At 46.0% G+C, this 19,679-nt stretch overlaps 1 pseudogene; it reads left to right on the forward strand.

Moving 5' to 3' along the window:
- The first annotated feature begins 7,788 nt into the window (after nucleotides 1-7,788).
- LOC109756950 (probable RNA-dependent RNA polymerase 3) overlaps nucleotides 7,789-19,679 on the forward strand; it is a 39,114-nt pseudogene continuing 27,223 nt past the window's right edge.

Raw genomic sequence — 19,679 nt, forward strand, 5'->3', positions numbered from 1 at the left:
GACCCCTGTGTAGGGTAACGCAGCAGAAAACAAAAATTTTCCGACCTACGCACCAGCCCAGGACCACTATGGAGACTGCATACATGGTTTGATCTTTTTCGTTACCGACTCATAGCGCAGCGGGAAGTAGATTCAATGACGATCGGCGGTGCAGATCCCCGCAGCTAGGATTTACAACCTCCCAACCGCGAGGATGTATACCCTCATCTGCTCCTCGGACAGCCCTCCGGGAGGCGGTCGAACAGCCCCCCGGACGGTGTCGCGGACAGCCCTTCGGGAGGACCTTCGAAACTCGAACGGTCACTCGGACAGCCCTTCGGGAGGACATTCGAAACTCGGACGGTCACACGGACAGCCCTTCGGGAGGCACTCACGAACTAAGACCGAAACTACGATCTCTCTACAGAGTTGCACACATACGGTGTCATCTATCCGGCAGGGCTTCGCCGTCCAGAACTAGTTCCTGCCGGAACCCAGACAGCCTTACGGCTCTACGAAACTCTTTTCGTGGGAGGGAGAGAAGAAGCCAGATAATGCATGGCATGTGTATGAGAGCAAGGGATGATCCTTTAGGCAGCCCCCTCCACCCCTATTTATAGGCCAAGCCCAAGGGTGGCTTCTCCAAGAAGCCAAGGGGGGAAATACCAAAAAGGCCCTAAGGTGGCTTCTCCAAGAAGCCAAGCAAAAAGCACTTTCACTATTCATGACGACATTTTTCAGCGTCCGTTCGAACTGAAAATATTTATGTGGGCTCAGAACATTTCCAGTACCCACTAAAATAATTTTCAACGCGTTCCGAAACAATTTCGGTTTAGTGATTTTCATCTGCGAAAAGCAAACAAGAATGCGTTTTCACTATTCATGAAGACAATTTTTCGCGTCCACTAAATCCGAAAATATTTCTGTGGGTCTTAGAATAATTCTAGTACCCACTAAAATGATTTTGGATTCGTTCTGAAACAATTTCAGATTAGTGAATTTCATCTACGAAAAACAACCAAAGCGGTACCGGCAGCTCCGAAACATTTTCGGTTTTTATTTCTGAAAATTCCAAAAAGTTTCCAGAATGATTCTGGCACCCTCCAAGAATTATCAGGCATGTGCCGAAACCATTTTGACTTAATGGCATACCCCGAAACAACTTTTTCGGTTTCACCGAAACTCATCCGGTGACCTCTCTGTGCGGTACGATTCCGCTGTCCGAAACTTTTCGGTGTCCGAAACTTTTTCGGTGATTTTCTCTCAGACTCCTTGTCTAGTATTCAGCAGATAGATGACCCTTAAGCATGTGACCCTATAGGTTCGGTGAAGTATAGACATGACTGGAACCCTTTCCGATCAATGATCAATATCGGAGCCGTGGACACCCATATTGACCCCTATACCCACACGAATAAATATTCGAGTGAACCTCCAGTTGCCGTGTGCTATTCCTGTTGCTTCGCGATATGTTACAAATACCCGAGGTGAGACATGTTGGCATTCCCGTGGATCAACAACTTGTCCACTATGCTAGTTACCTCGTTACCGGTATTGTTCTCTTTTCTCGTTATCGTGTTCCGGCATCCCCGTGATCAAATCACAAAGTGTCTGGCCAGACGATGATGGATACCGTAACACCGAGAGGGCCCAGAGATATCTCTCCATCGTCGGAGGAGCAAATCCCAATCTTGAGCTATCAAGTTACTTGACACACTTTTCCATGAACCCGTAAGCCGCCGTAATAGCCACCCATTTACGGATGACGTTTAACAAACCCCAAAGTTCATGAAGCAAGCATGAAGAAACTCGATACTCTCATGGTCTAAGGAATAATGCAAACGTTAACCATCTCTGTGTTATGTACCATTAACTTGTGATGAATGAATCTCATAGCATAACATCAATCCGGGTCGATTCAACACAAATGTTCTCTTAACATTTTGCCCTCAAAGTTGCTGGCATAGACATGCCCATGATCAGGAAAACAGAACCATCATGCAACACTTGAGCTAGCCTTAGAGGCCAGACTAGGAATACTTCTTACCGTTTATTATTCCACACGTGCATATGACTCTTCCTCCGAGCCTCGTGGATATTGCAGACTCGAGAATCATTGCAGTTATAGCATGGAACATAAACATAATTGTGAGCTCGGAGATAAATAATATCATTTATTATTGCCTCTAGGGCATATCTCCTACACCCTGCGCATAGGATTTAGACCGGCGTGCTGACCTCTCTGTTGAGCCTAGGTGGGGCTGCGACGTGTTGATCTTCCGAGGCCGGGCATGACCCAGGAAAGTGTGTCCGGCCAAATGGGATCGAGCGTGTTGGGTTATGTGGTGCACCCCTGCAGGGAAGTTTATCTATTTGAATAGCCGTGTCCCTCGGTAAAAGGACGACCCGGAGTTGTACCTTGACCTTATGACAATTAGAATCGGATACTTAATAAAACACACCCTTTCAAGTGCCAGATACAACCCGGTGATCGCTCTCTAACAGGGCGACGAGGAGGGGATCGCCGGGTAGGATTATGCTATGCGATGCTACTTGGTGAACTTACCATCTACTCTCTTCTACATGCTGCAAGATGGAGGTGGCCAGAAGCGTAGTCTTCGACAGGATTAGCTATCCCCCTTTTATTCTGGCATTCTGCAATTCAGTCCACCGATATGGCCCTTTACACATATACCCATGCATATGTAGTGTAGCTCTTTGTTTGCGAGTACATTGGATGAGTACTCACGGTTGCTTTCTCCCTCTTTTCCCCCTTTCCTTTTACCTGGTTGTCGCAACCAGATGATGGAGCCCTGGAGCCAGACGCCACCGTCGACGATGACTCCTACTACACCGGAGGTGCCTACTACTACGTGCAGGCCGCTGACGACAGCCAGGAGTAGTTTAGGAGGATCCCAGGCAGGAGGCCTGCGCCTCTTTCGATCTGTATCCCAGTTTGTGCTAGCCTTCTTAAGGCAAACTTGTTTAACTTAGGTCTGTACTCAGATATTGTTGCTTTCGCTGACTCGTCTATGATCGAGCACTTGTATTCGAGCCCTCGAGGCCCCTGGCTTGTATTATGATGCTTGTATGACTTATTTATGTTGTAGAGTTGTGTTATGATATCTTCCCGTGAGTCCCTAATCTTGATCGTACACATTTGCGTGCATGATTAGTGTACGGTCAAATCGGGGGCGTCACACCATCGGCGTCGACGCCTACTCCATGGGATCGTAAGCCACCGCTCTGCTTCTCGCCACCGCCGCCAGGATTGGACGCTCTCATTCTCTCGCCGTCAGGATTTGGACAGGGGAAAGGGGAAATAGGAGAGAGCTAGGGATTTGGACAGGGATAAAGTGACAAGGGAAACAGGGACCGCGGGCATCATTTTCACAAACGTTGAGGGGTTTTCCGCAAAACAGCCGGTCCTTCCAGGTGTGCCACGCAGCAGCCAGCTGGGCGCCAATTGTCCGGCTCTGATTGGCTGTGGATGAGTTGATCACCTTTTGCAAATTTATGGACTAAACCATCACATCCAATGCAAGTTTCTGGGTCTCTAGTGCTCTTGCCTCTTTTTCTACTCCAGTTTGGCAAAGAAAGGACCGGGGAAGCGTCGCGCTGCGAAGGCGGGCTGACAGGTAATGAAGGCGGAACGGCGGCCGCACAATCTGAGCTGGTCAGACTACTTTGAAGGGGAGTGCCAGCAGAAGCTTGCGAGAAGCCGACCCTGGTCACCTCGCGGCCGCTCTCGAGTACGTAATCTTCATGGAGTACTTGGTTGGTCGTGAAGAGGACCCCAAAGCGAATGCCAGTTCCATGAGCATAACGCACGCTCAACGGGCGAGGGACCTCCTTGCAATTGTCGAAGCCGAGGCGGCAGCCGCCCGTGCTGGCAACGGAGAGGACTCTCACGAAGACGACCTCTCTCTGTCAACCCCAGGAAAAACACGAGGCGGTGAAGACTAAGGAGAGACGGGCCCTCGTTTGTTGGTAGCCAGCCTTGTGTAGAAAACAATGTTTTGAACAACATGTACGTATGAAGAAACCTTCAATGTAGCAATGTACGGACACGAGCGTTTGCGTTTTTTTTTTTTGAATCATCACGAGCGTTTGCGTATTAGCACAACACGAACTACGGGCAGGCTGTTCTCGTGAATGGCGTCGGACCAGCCAACGCCCGCGTGCAAAGAATAGCTCAGAGCAACGAACTGAGAAGGCTATACACATACACACGACAAATCTGCGGCCGGTGCCCGCACGATTCGTATCGTGGCAGCACGAACAGCAAGCGTACATGCAGGAGTCAAAAAGATATATAGACATTCGTCCGTGAAGCAATTTTGATTTATTTACGATGGTTTGTGCAATTTCCTATTCGACTAAAAGGAAGTCATGCCTGACTGCTTGAACTGACCGCTCAGGCCTTTTCTACTGGCCTATTCTAGCTGCCGCTGCCGCACAGACTGTGAGGCGAGTGGACTACTCGGGCTGCAGCGTTGACGAAGAGTTCAAGCGACCTGCTATCCACTGGCACTGGCAGTGGCAGGCAGCCATTCCCAAGCGCGGCCAGGTCCCGCCACGTGGCACAAGGGCCCGTCCCGCCGTCCCATCCTTGCCGCACCACCTTCCTTCCCCTCCAAGGCTTGAAGCGGTACTACTGCTGCTCTGCTCGCGCCCCTGTTTCCAAACTCTTTTCCATCGTCGTCCAAAAAAGCTTCAGCAGAGAGTGGAGAGGAGAGGGGAGAGCACGCCCCGCCGCCGTCTCCCTTCGGTGAGGACCTAAACCCTAAACCCTAATGAGCAGCCCCGGCCCGGCCTCCCCGGCGCAAATGCGCGCCCCGCCGCTCCCGCCCGCGGTGGGCTGGGAGCTGGAGCGGATCGAGGCGCGGCTGGATCAGCACGCCGACCCGCGTGCGCGGCAGATGCTGGCGGACGTCGGCGAGGCGGCCGTGCTGCGGGTGCTGCGGCTGATCGAGGGGTCGCGCAAGCCCGTGCGGAACTTCTCCGGCTACATCATGTGGTGGGCGGCGAGGAACGCGTCGGACGCCCCTGGCGCCGAGAGCGCCGTCTACGCCTCCGGCCCCTCCAGCGGAGGTGCGGATTGCTTTTCTTTCGAAAAGGGGGACTCCCCGGTCTCTCCATCTGAATGATGCATACGCCATAATTATTGATAAACAAATAAGTTCAACAAGGTCGTATCGTCTGAAATCAAAATAACGGCAAGCTCACAAAGAGCCACAAGGCCAAGCACAAAAGGCCGAAAAGCCACAACCGGCTGGCAAAACAAAGATAGGTAAACTAATGGCCTATCCTATTACATGACCGCCATCCAAACCGGTTGAAGATATCCTGCGCTACCATCTACCACCGGACAGATCCAGTACCAAACGCTCCCTGGCCTCCGTCGGAGTGAGTAAGGACCACATATGGATCAGCGCCGTAGCTCGGAATAAAACCTGCAAAAATGAATATTTGTTGTTCGGTTAAAAGCCAAATCATTTGTGCAGTTCCAAATTGCCCATAACAAAGCACATACTCCTACGCGAATGTGTCTAGCTGTTTCGGACTCTATCCCAACAAGCCACGTTCCGAATAACGTACCGACCGAATTCGGAGGAGTAATGTTAAAGGCAATATGAACCGTGTGCCACAAGACTCTCGCCAACGGGCAGTCAAAGAAAAGGTGTTTTATGTTTTCGTCCCGAGAAGCTACACCTAGTAGATCATGTCCAGTTGCGCTCAGCTAAATTATCCTTTGTTAAAATGACTTGTTTATGTACAAACCACATAAACACTTTGATTTTCAGAGGAACCTTGACTTGCCAAACATGTTTGGAACTAGGAATAGTGCTAGAGTTAATGACATCGATATACATCGACTTAACTGTGAACTCTCCAGACCTAGTAAGCAACCAACACAACTGATCGGGCTGATGAGATAGCTGAACCTCCATCCGTCTACTCACCAAATGAAGCCAAGATTCCCATCGGTCGCCAACAAGCGCCCTCCTAAACTGAATATTAAGAGGAATGGACTGCATAATCGTTGCAACAAGAGCATCGCGACGTTGAACAATACGGTACAGGGACGAATACTGAATCGCCAACGGCGTTTCACCAAGCCAAGTATCCTCCCAGAAGCGAGTGGTGTTACCATTACCGACTATAAATTTTGTTCTCTTAAAGAAGGCAGCTTTGACTCTCATAAGCCCCTTCCAAAACGGTGAGTCAGTCGGTCTCACTGTCGCCTGGGATAAGGTCTTGGACTGCAGATACTTACGATGGAGAATCTGTGCCCACGTGGCCTCAGTCTCAACTGATAACTTATACAGCCACTTACTGAGAAGACATCTGTTATTGACTTCAAGATTCTCAATACCAAGGCCCCCCTGGTCCTTTGGTCGACAGATAATATCCCATTTGGCTAATCGGTACTTTCTCTTGAGTTCATCACTCTGCCAGAAAAATCGGGATCGATAGAAGTCCAGCCTTTTCCTAACACCAACTGGGACTTCGAAGAAAGATAAGAGGAACATAGGCATACTCGTGAGCACCGAGTTAATAAGAATAAATCGGCCTCCATATGACATGAGTTTGCCTTTCCAGCAACTCAGTTTCTTCTTAAACCGATCCTCGATGCACTTCCATTCTCTGTTTGTTAACTTACGATGGTGAATGGGTATGCCTAAGTACGTGAAAGGTAATGCCCCCAATTCACATCCAAACAATTGCCTATAAGCCTCTTGTTCCTCCTTGGCTCTACCAAAATAGAACAACTCGCTTTTATGAAAGTTAATTTTCAATCCGGTCAACTGTTCAAATAAGCATAACACCAGCTTCATATTTCTCGCTTTTGCCAAGTCATGCTCCATAAAGATGATTGTATCATCAGCGTACTGCAGGATAGACACACCACCATCAACTAGATGAGGCACCAGGCCACCCACCTGATCGGTCTCCTTTGCCCTACCTATCAAGATTGCCAACATGTCGACCACAATGTTGAATAAAATAGGGGACATTGGATCACCTTGTCTCAGGCCCTTGTGTGTCTGGAAATAATGACCAATATAGTGAGGTGTGGATTGCTTAGCTGCTCCGGACTTGCTATTTTGGGTCGTTTTGGTGGGAATCGTTTCTGTTTGATTTTTTCCCCTTATTTGGGTTTCATTCACTCGTGGCGGGCTTTTGGGTTTTCTCTGTACTAAAACTTACATTTTCAGCGGAATGGTGTTTCAAAGATCCTTTTTAGTACTGATTTTGGTTTGTTCGAACCTACTGATATTTAGCACAGTATTTCGCGAGGGGGGAACGCCTGTTCTTGGACTGAAATTTAATTCTAGAGTGAACTACTTGGCTTGCGTGGCTACAACGATTACTGCTTCGAGCAATCAAGCACATTGACCGACTTCCTCTTTGCCACCTTATTGTTGTGGAGCTTGTTGTGTTCGAGTTCATCTGATCCGTGCGTGTTCTTCAATAAAAATGTCTCTGGCATGCCAATCTACACCTTTCTCTGGATCAAAATTCTCCTGGTTACTTTTCTTCGTTTTACCACCATGATACTACCGTTACAGTACTCTAATCATGAAGTCTTTCATCCAACAGATGACTCTGTACTGGGACCAATGCACGATGATGATGTTCAAATGGACGATAACGCTCCAGGCAGTGAATTGGCTTTCAATCTCAAACCATGCCATGATCGTGGTCGAAAGCCCTGCCCGTCAGACGCCTCACGGTTTACATAGCAACAGCAACGGGAGCCCTGTTGGGGCAGTTGCTTGCTTGTTGCCGAACCCAGTTGCAATGGAGGTTGATAAACCTGATTGCAATGTCCCAGAAATGTTACCCGTGATGCCAAACCAAGGAGGAATGGAAGAGTTTGTCGAGCATCCGTCTTTCAGGATGCAAGACCAGGTACAACCGTTGCAGGTTGATAGTCCTACCCCGCCATTGGCCCATGGGGTGCCAGACCATGCTATGGTGCAAGTTGGGAGCCCTGGCCTCGGCATGGTGTCTGGGTTGCAGCATCAGGTGGGGTTTGATAGCCCGGTCCGGTAGATCATTCCTACGTCTCCAAGGATGGTTTTCACCCCAAGTCCAGTGCGCGAGATCACAAGGCGTGTGCATGAAATGGGGTGCCCATCAGGAACTGTGGGGGTCCAAGCATCACCAACCATGGAGTGCATGATGCCAGCAGACCCTCTTGTTACTGCAAACGCATCAAGGGCAACCGCGAGCCGTCAGTTGTTAGCGCTGGGAGAGCTAGAGTTTGTTCAGATTTCCATGATATATGTCTATCTTGCAGGGTAAGTCTTAATTTGGTTTATATTTTACTTTAGCGAACAAATAAGCTACCGTACAACACGTGCACCTATTGTTGTGGATATCTGTTGTCTTCATTATATTGTTACTGATCTCTTGCCCTCATTTGTAGTAAGAAGATAGAAGATGTGGGTGTACTACATGAGGACTATATTAGGTCCTTGAATTCACTGCCCATGGATCGTTTTGAGTTGGAAATATGGAACAAATTTGGTCACAAGTTTCTAGCAGAGTGTGATAGGAGACAGGTTTTGTTCTCTTATTCATTATCTATTATGTTTACTACTGGCTGCAACTATCATGTATACAGCTAACACAGGATGACTCACGCCCCCACCCACCCAATATTGTTACATGTCCATTTATGGCATAGTTTCTTCTATTTTGTTGGATATATCCGTTCTGTGCTCTGCCTCTGACAACTTCCTGTTTGTTAATTGTGGATATTTAGTCAGTTTACTTAAAAGCCAAGAATTTCTTACCTTTTTATCTTGCTGACTCATGTATAAGTTTAATGAGAATAAATGTTTAGGCCATAGCCCATATTATGCATCTCCCGGAATGCACCTGTAGGCTCATGTTGCAATAGCACCCACCATTTGATGCCTATTGATATGTGAAATTTATAGTCCCCATTTGGATAAGTCAAATATATTTTCCTTGTTCGCGTGTTCTCTTTCTGTAAATGCCAGCATGCGTCTCATGGAATTATCATTGAACTGATACTTGTAGAATCTTGATTGGGACCCAAGCAAGACAAGAGTGTACCATTGCCATATCGAGCAAAGAGGTGATTCCATAGTTACGGTTTTCAAGGTTCGGAAGTTTACTTTGTTCTCTTGAGCCTTTGTATCCATTACCCTAGGATACACATCAGTTTTTCCAAATCTCCTAATTAGAAAATTATTTGGTGCTCACGGGTGGCCTATTTTGTAGAAAGTGCTTGATTTGATGCTCCATTAGTCTGACAATTCACCGATGTAGTGTGTGCAATGTTATTAGTATGTGCAAAGTTTAAATATCATCATGTACATTTCAGAAACATGAATGCGGGCACTCATGGGCACCAAAACAGTGTTCTGTATATACACAGCTGTCGAGTGGTATTTACATCTTGTTAATCAAATATCTAACTGAACATTTTAATTGCTCAGTCATTTAATAAATTGAAGAAATTAATTTGGATGGTCAAGTTCATGTGTCATTTCTTCTCTAGCGTTGCAATATTGGAGAATATTTATGAATTTATCTGCCTATTCTTTTCTATATTAATTTCAAATTGTCAACTGCGATTTTTGTTTGGAGGATCTTACTTGAAAGTCCTTAAAAAAATGCTAGTCTTAGTTGCTGACTTGCTGTGAATAGGTAGTAGACACCATCTGTAAAATGTTCTTCTTTTTTTTCTTAATTATTCTATTTTTCATATTGAGCATTGGTTACCAGTATATTGAGATTGCATATAACTTCGTTTTGTTTTATTTTGGCTTCAGGGGCCATATATAGAGAACACAAGGACTAGTCTACAGAAAGTTGTTGGGGACGACAATGTTCTTGTTGTGAACTTTTCAGATATATCTGGGCACACCAATGCTGGTGATAACTTCGAAACCGGCTGTCACTTTTACCATCACGTTTTTTAAGATGGCATCATCTTGGGTGTGCGTCGCTATCGCTTTTTGAGTAAGTTTCAGTATCTTGGAATGAAGGTTAAATTTTTTACTAGACGTAAATTCCTTGTTTTTCCTCTTGCTGGCGCCTATCTCACCTAAGCACATGCCTAGCAGTGTTTTTTTTATCATCACTTTTATCTCGAAAAGGGGGAGATCCCCGGCCTCTGCATCAGAACGATGCATACGGCCACATTTATTAATAAGCAAATAAGTTCAACACAGGTCTTGAAGTCTCAAACAAACGAACCAAAAATGCTAACAAAGAGCAGAAGAGTAAAAGTAAAGCCACAACCGGCTGACAAAAGAAAGATAGGAAAACTAATTGCCTATCCTATTACATGACCGCCATCCAAACCGGTTGAAAATAACTCGTGCTACCATCTCCCATCGGATAGATCCAGTAACCAAACGCTCCCTGGCCTCCGGAGTGAGTAGCGACCACATACGGATGAACGCAGTGGCTCGGAAGATAACCTGCAAAAAATGAGCATTTGTTGTTCTGTTAAAAACCAAATCATTTCTGCAGTTCCAGACTGCCCATAATAAAGCACATACTCCTACACGAATATGTCTCGCTGTTTCGGAATCTATCCCGTCAAGCCACATCCCAAATAACGTGTTGATAGTATTCAGAGGAGTAATATTAAAAGCTATGAATAGTCCGCCATAATTTTTTTTGCCAACGGGCAGTCAAGAAAGAGGTGTTTGATGGATTCATCCCGGTCACAAAAACTACATCTTGTAGATCCAGTCCAGTTGCGTTTTGCCAAGTTGTCCTTAGTTATAATGACTTGTTTGTGTATAAACCACATAAACACTTTAACTATCAAAGGTACTTTGACATTCCAAACATGTTTCGAACTAGGAATAGAGCTAGAGTTGATAACATCCAGATACATGGATTTAACCGTAAACTCTCACTTCCTAGTTAGCTTCCAGCACAACTGATCTGGTCGTTGAGAAAGCTGCACATCCATTAGTCGTCTCACAAGATGGAGCCAAGCTTCCCAACGGTTTCCGGCTAGCGTTCTCCTGAAGTGAATGTTGAGAGGAGTGGACTGAAGTACTGTCGCAATGAAAGCGTCTCTCCGTTGAACAATGCTATAAAGAGAAGGGTATTGAAGCGCGAGGGGTGTTTCCCCCAGCCATGTATCCTCCCAGAATCTCGTAGAGGTACCGTTTCTGACTATAAAATTTGTCCTATTCAAAAAAACTGATTTAACTCTCATCAGTCCTTTCCAAAAAGGCAAGTCCGTCGACCTCACTGTCACCTGGGACAAAGTTTTGGAGTGAAGGTACTTATTACGCAGAATCTGCGCCCATGTGGCCTCCGTCTCTAGAGATAGCTTATACAGCCACTTGCTGAGAAGACATCTGTTCTTCACCTCAAGATTTTCGATACCTAGACCCCCTTGGTCTTTCGGTCGACAAATAATATCCTATTTAGCAAGTCTATATTTTCTCTTCAGGCCATCACTCTGCCAGAAGAAGCAGGAACGGTAGAAGTCCTGTCTTTTCCGAACTCCAACTGGTACCTCGAAAAAGACAAGATAAACATGGGCATACTTGTGAGTACCGAATTAATGTGAATTAATCGGCCCCCATATGACATCAGGTTGCCCTTCCAGCAGCTCAGTTTCTTTTCAAATCGATCCTCAATACACTTACATTCTCTGTTTTTTAGCTTACGATGGTGAATTGGTATACCCAAATACGTGAAAGATAAGGCCCCCAATTCACACCCGAACAATTGTTTGTACGCCTCTTGTTCCTCATTAGCTCTTCCAAAGCAGAACAATTCGCTTTTGTGGAAGTTAATCTTTAACCCGGTCAATTGTTCGGATAAGCATAACACCAGCTTCATGTTTCTCGCTTTTGCCAAGTCATGCTCCATGAAGATGATAGTTCATCGGCGTACTGTAGGATAGACACACCTCCATCAACTAGATGAGGTACCAGGCCACCTACTTGACCATCATCCTTAGCCCTTCCTATTAGAATCGTCAACATGTCGACTACTATGTTGAACAGAATAGGTGACATCGGATCTCCTTGTCTCAGGCCCTTATGTGTTTGGAAATAGTGACCTATTTCGTCATTCACTTTAATTGTAACACTCTCTTTTTGTGTGAAAGATTCTACCCGGTGTCTCCAGGCCTGATCAAAACCTTTCATACGCAAGGCCAGTTGAAGAAATGGCCATTTGACTTTATCGTACGTTTTTTCGAAATCCACTTTGAAAACAACCCTGTCTAGTTTTTTCGTGTGAATTTCATGGAGCGTTTCATGAAGGACCACAACCCCTTCTAGGATGTTTCTGTCCGGCATGAAAGCAGTTTGGGATGGCTGCACTACAGAGTGCGCAATCTGCGTGAGTCTATTAGTCCCAACCTTGGTGAAATTTTTGAAACTTACGTTAAGAAGACAGATCGGCCTGAACTGCTCAATTCTCACAGCCTTTGTTTTCTTCGGAAGCAAAGTTATTGTTCCAAAATTTAGATGAAACAACTGAAGCTGTCCAGAGAATAAATCATGGAACATCGGTATCAAATCCCCTTTAATAATATGCCAGCATTTTTTATAAAACTTCGCCGGAAATCCATCCAGCCCCGGAGCTTTATTATTCTTCATCTATGAAATAGCTTCAAACACCTCTTTCTCCGAAAATGGGGCGGTCAATAAATCGTTCTCATCCGCAGCAAGTTGAGGAACATCCTCAATCCTAGACTCATCCAAGGACACGAAATTATCCTCCGGAGGCCCAAAAAGCTGCTTGTAGTAATTGGTTATGTATAATTTTAGGTTTTCTGTCCTAAAATCGTCCCCTCGTCTTGCTCAAGCTGAAAGATTCTTTTCTTTCTATGCTTGCCATTGGCGATCATATGAAAGAATTGAGTGTTGGCGCCCCCCGGACAACTTTGCGAACCTTAGCTCGCAATGGCCACTTCAATTCCTCCTCTCGCAGGAGTTCTTTCAATCTCATCTCCGCGTCTACTTTAGCATGAAGCTCCGTGGTTTCTAAAATTGTGGACTTGGCTTTTAAATCTAGGGACTGAATAAGTGTAAGGAGCCTTTCCTTTTCAACCTTATAAATCCCACTTAGATGCTTAGCCCACCCTCGTAAGAAACTTCTCAAGTGCCTTATCTTATTCTGCCATCTCTCAACAGAAGTCCTCCCTCCTGCATCTTTAGCCCATTCCCTGGCTATCAGATCCAAGAAACCTTCTCTTTCAAACAACGCTAGTTCGAAAGAAAAGGTATTTTTATTCCCCACATGCGTTGCCTCACCAGAGTCAACCAACAAAGGGGTGTGGTTCGAGATACCGCGTGATAACGCTTGGACTATTACCAGAGGGAATTTCTGCTCCCAGTCGACGCTCGCGAGGACTCGATCCATCTTCTCAAACGTCGGGTTTGGCAAGGTATTAGCCCAAGCGAATTTTCTACCCGAAAGCTCTATCTCTCTCATATCCAAGCTTTCTATAATGGTATTAAACATAAACGACCACCTGCCGTCAAAATTATCATTGTTCTTTTCTTCTCCTTCTAATAATGTTAAAGTCACCGCCAACCAAGATTGGAAGCTGCTCAGACCCGCAAATACGGATGAGATCCGCCAAAAAGTCTGGTTTGAGTTCTGGCTGCGCGGCACCATATACTGCCACCAGTGCGCAATTAAACCCATCGACCTTGGATCTAACCCAAAACTTGACGGCGAAATCTCTCATAACCACACTTTGGACTTCCAACGTCTCGCATCTAACCCCATGTAAGATCCCACCTGATCTTCCTCTCGGGGGAAGGCAATTCCAATCAAAATCAACACCTCCCGATAAAGTACTTAGAAACTGGGGGGAGAAATTGCCCCTTCCTGTTTCAGAGAGGGCGATAAAATCCAACCTATGTTCAATGGAAGCATCCACTAGAAACCTTCTTTTAGCCAAGTCTGCCAGACCTTTGCTATTCCAAAGATTCCTCTCATAATTCATCATGAATTTTTTAGTAGTACGGATCCTAGCACTTCTACGCACCGCCGATGCTGGATAAATCTTTCGCCTCCACTTGCGTTTAGGCTTATTCTGATCCTCCACCCGGTCCTCACAACCGGGCTCCGTGGACCTAACAACCTGATCCTCGATCGGGGCAATATCCCTTAGGGGTATAGAACCGTCATCCTCCTCTGTCCCAGGGAGGGATGGGCCAAGATCCGCACAGAAAGTATCTAGCACCCTCACTCCCAATGCATCTATGTCGGAATCGTTCATAGGTTTGACCGCTGCTAAGTTGCGAATCAGTTCTAAAGCGCGTTTTGCTTCAAGATCCAGGATATCATTAACGGATTTAGAAATTTCCCTATCATTACTACCTAGTGAAACTCCTAACTGATTTGCATTATGAATAATCTCATCATTAGAAAAATGCAGAATGGAATTGGAAGTGTTGACCGGCATACCATTAGTGACCTCAATGTCACGAAGCTTGGCCGCCCGCCTGGCGCACCTCAGCTGCATGTCATCAACATCCGGCTGGTCCTGGAGGCGGCAGCTCATCCGTTGCCCTTCAGACACAGGACCCGGAATGCCTCCAAAAGCTATGACCTCCTCCCGAGTGGCCCCGTTTGGGGTAAGGCCTCCAGCCCCATCCCCAACGCACGGCCAGGCTGCAACACCCGGAGAGTCACCAAGATCCATCGCACACACCGGCGGGATCCCCAACGCCCCCGGCGAGCGCGGGGGAAGTGAGTGCTGGGCCACCTGCCCACGCTCCCCACCCGACCCAGCCCTCCGACCGGAGGGAGACACGGCCAGCACGTCCGGCGTCCCATCCAAAAGCCCGCGAGGGGGAGTGAGTGCGGGGGCCGCCTGCCCCGCTCCCCACCCGACCCGACCCTCTGGCTGGAGGGTGATGTGGCCACCCCGGTCGGCGTCGGCTGGATCAGCACCTGCAGTTGAGCGGGCGTCATCCGACTCTCGGGGCCCATGGACGCCGCAGGCTCGGCCACCCTGGCCGCCACAGGAGAAGAAGGGGCCGAGGCCACCTGCCCGGGTCCCCCTCCCAAACCGGTCCCGTCACTGATCGGCAACACACTCACCTCCGCGGCCGGCCTCGTCGGAGTCCTCACATGCGGCGAAACAGCAGGAGGGGTGGGAGTATGGGGGGCCTCCTGCCCATGGTCCTCCCCCCCTCGACCGAAGTCATCGCAGTGACAATCGCCTCCAAGCACCCATCCACTAGTAGAAATCCACGTTTTACCTAGAGCCATATACCCTAGGTGAAAGGCAAAAAACCATAGGGAAAGTCTCTACCTAGAGCTTGCCCTAGGTAAAGAACCCTAGGTATAGTATAGTCGGGAAAGAGCTCTTTCCCTAGGGTGCATGTGGCAAGCTCTAGGGAAACTCTTTACCTAGGGGAACATGCCCTAGGGAAAGATTGCGGGGTCCATCAAAATTATGCCACCCCACAACTTTCCCTACAATTCTTTCCCAACCATACGTTTCAATAATACCCTAGGGATACATCATATACATATCTCCATATACAAATATGAAATTTGAATTTAAATCTATATCCAGCAGAATTAAAATAATCAAATTTAGAGCCATTATTCAAATTTATAAATTGCATTCAAAATTCATCATACAAATCAGATTATCAGCGAACACATGCAATCACACTTATGGTCAATTTTGAGCCTGAATTCCTCACAACAAAAACATATTACAAGAACTACAACTTAGAAGTTGTTCACATTCTGCTAAACTATGCTCACTGTGTTTGATACACAGAACTAGCCTGCTGTCCATTTGCATGTCATCGTCACCCTCTATCACTATAGTTTTCGATCTCTTGTGGTCAAACTCAACATTATCTTCACGTGTGTGCTTCAGCGACTCAACATAAACTCCAGTAGCTCACAACATACATTTGATGATGAGGCCAAACCAAAGATGCCCTGCGTTGGATGTAAATTAGAGCACCAAAAGAAATAGAACCATCAAGCTGAGTAAGAAAGACTGATCTCGCGCCAAATACTAACATGAGCAGTTACCTTAAACCAGGCTCCTGTCCTTTTTCCTTTTAACGTTGGAAACGTTTTATCGCCTTTGCATCATCTTCTCTCTTACCTATACATAACATATTTCAGTAATACTTACAGTAGAACAAATAACATGACGTACAACATATCAACAAGTCTCAATACTTAAAAGAAAAATAAACATGGAACTGACAACCAAATAAAAGTTATCTCGTTATTAAAACAGAAAAAGGATGTATACAGATAATGCAGTAATGTCACGCATGGGTTTCACCGCTTGTACCAGCAGTGATCCCCTACTCATCAATCCTACATCAAACATGCGTGGAACCTCGCTCCACCTAAGCAAAAGCTACTCCCAATGACAGTAAGATCCTGCCCTCATATGATAATTAGATGTTCTATACATTTATTCTTAAGATCATGTAACGTTAATGCTAAAGAATTAAAGTCTAACATTCCTCACACAAATAGGATTGATAAATGAAAAGGAAGCACACTGCATTTACAAAAATCTGAACTGATCAAACCCAAAATCAGGTTTTATCAGAGTAATAAGCTATCGGTTGGCAACAAGTACTTTCGTTGATAGATTTTGCTGCAACTCAAATTCTTTGATCACTATGGCGTCCAAGAGACAACCTATACATGACTTAATAGATCATGTTAGAAACAACCTGTTCCTGTCAATCTGTACTTAATGGCACTAACACAATTGAGCATTGTTCCCGCGAACATTGAAGTTTGATGTCTGACTCTCCATTTAGCTTCAAACATGAAGATAGCTGGATTTCTTGGCTATTTTCGAGAATCTGCAAAAGAAGAGTTAGGTTCAAAAATTTGTCTTTCCAAGGGAAAACGACAATTGATTGATTACTTCTCACATAAGACAGAAGAAATAAATATGTATCGGCAATGGAACAAACCGTATGTTGCTTTGCTTATAACATGTGTAAAAACGTATGAAATTCCTAATAGTTTTGGGAGTAATAGGAGAAACACAATATTTAAGACAAGTGCATGGGCATGTGCATCAGTGTATAAAATTGAAAAACATGGATATCTCCCTAAAATCCAAAGTTTCAGGATATAGATTGTATTATTATATACTTTCTAACAATTGGTGTAGATGATAAGGATACCGTGTCCCACAAATACCTATTAAATTTCTACATCCTAAATGTGTGAACCTAGAGGGATAATACAATATCTAGCTTGTAGAGAATCTAAGGCTACTATCGGATTTAGCGAAAATAAGATGATGAAGAGCAGCTTTCAAGTATTTAGTCTATAAACAGCAGAACCCTCTGATTGAGCTAATAATCTAAAGGAAATTAAACATAGATAAGACTATAGAAACAATTATGAAGATAACTGGGGGTATATACTAAATAGCTTCATCAATAAGAATCCCATAGGGTCTACGTCGAGGCGCTTTTAGCGGGCGCCTCTGCTGGAGTGTTAGCTAGTTGCTCTTTTGTGTCCGGTTTTGTAATGAGATTGAACTAGTTGGTGCTGTCAGGTTTTCGCCCCATAGTGCTCGTTTCGATGGCGGACGAGCACAGTGGGTTTCCTGGCAGTGCGTTGAACTCACTACCCTCTTTTCCTTCTTCCTGGTTATGTCTGGCACTATTGTATTTCCGTTTAATGCAAATGGAAAGGGGTACGCCCAGTTCAAAAAAATAAGAATCCCATAGTGCAAGACAAATATAAAATTATCCTTTAACCAACAACTTTTTCTACTAGAACAATCACCAACATAGATTAGAAAAATGCAACTGAACATTGCATTATCTAATAAGGTAATAATATATAATGTTTTTCCATTCAAAAATAAAAGGAGCGCTACTACCTGAAGGTTCTAAAATTGTACTTACAAATGTTCTGGGATCCTGACCTTACTTTTGTATCTCTTGGAATGTATACAGTTCTAAAGGAAATCACTCCTATGCCCAAGGTTGGGAAACCAGAAAGTATTCTTTAGTTATAACTATCCCCAAAAAGAAAACAATGTCATCATTATATATAGGAAGTTGACATGATGGCCTTAAATATAAGATTCTACAAATAAACAGAGGTCACGAGAATTTAAAAACATTACACTTCATGTCCTGAGCTCTACATGAAAGAAGAAACTGCAAAAGCCTATAAAATCCTAAAGTTGTAGAGCGAGGGAGCTCTCAAACAGTTCACAGCTAGTATGTAGCTACAAACTTTGAATGAACCTCTCATGTGTTTCTACTGCTTCTAATTAGTTCCTATAAATCTACACTATCATCCGAATCCAACATCTAGTTGAATGCCTCATTTGGCAAAATAACTAACTCACAGTCAAGGCAATGCAATGCACACACCAATTTGCAGCAAAGGCAACAACGATTTGTGCAGAAGTGTAACATTATACTGAATCTGATACGCTTTACTGGTCATGCATCAAACAAAAATGCCAGAAAGTACGAGACAAGTGCAGCATCACCTAGGCAGTTGGGCGTCATGGCGTCATGACAGGTGTGGAGGTGGAGGTGGAGGCGGGAGGTCATCTGGATGAGTGGATGACGGTGTAGTCGTCTGAGCCGAGCGGCCAGCAGTGACGGCCGTTGAGCGGCGCTGCCACCGCCAGCTCGTCCTCCACGGCCAGCACCAGTAGCCTGTCCCCCACGGCCTCGATCTCTCCATTCAACATCCCTCCCTGGAAGCTGCATCACACACAAAAAGGGGTATGCCATGAGATTCAGGTTCTAGAGCACAAGATAAAATGCTCCCAACCAAGAAGTGGCGAATGGGGCCGTGGATCTGGATCTGGAGCGGCCAAGCATGGGGAGCAAACAGGGGCGACACCGGGGAGCAGGGGGCGATGAGAGAAAGAGCAGGGAGTCACCGGCGGTGAGGGGGGAGGCGGCCGGGGTAGGAGGGCAGCAGTTAGAGGCCATGGATTGGGGATCTGGATGGGGCTGAGCACGGCGGCGCGGCGATGGGGCATGGCTCGGTGCCTGATGGATGTTTCAGGGGGAAAGAGGGAAATGTTTGGGCTTTTGGCAGCACTTCAAGAGGGAAGAGACCTAACTAGGACCAAATTTTGCATCCTGCCCGCGCCTTTCACGCTGCGCGCCGTTTCTAAGTGGGCCATTCGACTGAAATCTCTTCCCCTAGGGTGTACTGTTCCTTTGCTTTACTATCCCTTGAGTAGGTCAATAAGCTCTAGGTAAAGAACTTGGCCCTAGGTAAAATATGGATTTCTAGTAGTGATCCAGAGAGCCATCTGCCTCAGCAAAGTCCAGGGGAGGGAGCGTGCGTTCTAGCACATCCTCAGACTCCACCCGATCGCTCCACAACTTAGGAGGGGCGGAAGTTGGCTCAAAAGAACCAAATCTCAAAGTGTTCATAGGCACCGTAGCTGAAGGTGCAGCCCCATTCCCGGGCATCTGTGAGGCAGAACCCGGGCCGTTTGGCAACTCACGCCCAACATCCTCCCCTCGCGCCTCCGTATTACCCGATCCATCATCCTTATCATGCATATCCACATCAGTCCCTGCCAGAGCCTCAGCAAAAAGATCTGTGTCCTCAAACTCAATCTCTAGGTTGTATACCTGGCCCCTATGCGTCCACTTGACCACATCGGGCACAAACTCGATATCCAGGACACTCACCAGTAGTCGGGCCACCCT

Source organism: Aegilops tauschii, chromosome 3 (assembly GCF_002575655.3).
Source record: "Aegilops tauschii subsp. strangulata cultivar AL8/78 chromosome 3, Aet v6.0, whole genome shotgun sequence".
In the NCBI taxonomy this organism is placed as follows: Eukaryota; Viridiplantae; Streptophyta; class Magnoliopsida; order Poales; family Poaceae; genus Aegilops; species Aegilops tauschii.